The sequence below is a fragment of the Galeopterus variegatus genome, unplaced genomic scaffold (genome assembly GCF_000696425.1).
Source record: "Galeopterus variegatus unplaced genomic scaffold, G_variegatus-3.0.2 Scaffold8442, whole genome shotgun sequence".
NCBI classification, from domain to species: domain Eukaryota; kingdom Metazoa; phylum Chordata; class Mammalia; order Dermoptera; family Cynocephalidae; genus Galeopterus; species Galeopterus variegatus.
In genome coordinates this window covers 18,433-20,175 of record NW_007734553.1, presented here as the reverse complement: position 1 = coordinate 20,175, position 1,743 = coordinate 18,433, and positions in this window count along the sequence as shown.

Genomic DNA, 1,743 nt, shown 5'->3' with positions numbered 1-1,743 from the left:
CTTGGTTTTTTTTTTTTTTTTTTTTTTTTTTTTTTTTTTTGGTAGCTACTGTAAATGTGCTTGCTTTCTTGATTTCTTTTTCTGGTAGTTCATTGTTGAAGTATAAAAACACTAAAAAACACTACTGATTTTTGTATGTTGATTTTGTATCCTGTGACTTTGATGAATTTTTTTATCTGCTCTAGGCATTTTTTGGTACAGTCATTTATTTTTTCTATATATAGGATCATGTCATCTACAAACAGGGACAGTATGACTTCATCCTTTCAATTATTTTAAAAAATTTTTATTTAATTTTTTAATTTAATTTCAACTTCTCAATATACATTGTAGTTGATTTTCATGACCCTTTACCCATTCCTCTTTTCCCCCCTCTTTTTTTCCCCTCCTCCATCATATCTCTTCACTTATCTTAACAAGTTCAAGGAATTGTTGTGATTGTTGTGTCTTCTTCCCCCCAACCCTTTATTTGTTTGTTTATTTATTTATTTATTTATTTATTTTTAACTCCCACAAATAAGTGAGAACATGTGCTATTTCTCTTTCTGTGCTTGACTTGTTTTACTTAATATAATTATCTCTAAAACCATCCATGTTGTTGCAAATGGTAGTATTTCATTTTTTTTATAGCAGAGTAGAATTCCATTGTGTTGATATACCACAGTTTCCTTATACACTCATCTGATGAAAGATATTTGGGCTGGTTCCAACTATTGGCTTTTGTAAATAGTGCTGCAATAAACATTGGAGTACAGGTATCCCTTCGGCTCTTGACTAATTGCTCTGATGAGTACTTCCAAAACTATGTTAAATAGGAGTGGCGAGAATGGGCATCCTTGTCTTATTTCTGTTTTTAAAGGAAAATCTTTCAGCTTTTCCCCATTCAGGATGGTATTGGCAGTGAGTTTGTCATATATGGCTTTCATTGTGTTGAGATACTTTCCTTCTATAATTAATTTTCTGAGACTTTTTATCAGAAGGATGTTAAATTTTGTCAAATGTTTTTTCTGCCTCTGTTGAAATAATCACATGGTTTCTGTCCTTGATATTGTTGATGTGGTGTATCACATTCATTGATTTGCATATGCTGAACCATCCTTGCATCCCTGGGATGAATCTCACTTGATCATGATGTATAACCTTTTTGATGTGTTGCTGTATTTTGTTTGCTAATATTTTGTTGAGGATTTCTTCATCAAAATTCATCAAGGATATTGCCCTGTAGTTTTCTTTTTTGTTGTATCTTTTTCTGATTTTGATATCAGGGCAGTGCTGGCCTCATAGAATGATTTTGGTAGAATGGCCTGTTTCAATTTTTTTGAATTTTTTGGAAAGGATTGGTATTAATTCCTCTTTAAAGTTTTGGTAGAATTTAGCCATGAAATCATTTCATCCTGGGCTTTTTTCATCTGAAAACTTTCGATTACTTCTTCAATCTCATTGCTCATCACTGGACTATTGAGGTTTTCCATGTCTTCTTGGTAGTTTGTATGTATTGAGACATTTATACTTTCTTCCAGGTTTTGATTTGGTTGGTATAAAGTTGTTCATAATAGTGTCTAATGATTCTTTGTATTTCTGTGGTATTGGTTATAATGTCTTCTTTTTCAATCCTGATTTTGTTATTTGGGTTTTTTCTTTTTTTAATCTAGCTAATGATTTCTGTTTTTTATCTTCTTAAAAAACAACTTTTGTTTTGTTGATCTTTTGCATTTTTTTGGTCTCTTTTCTTTAGTTCTGCTC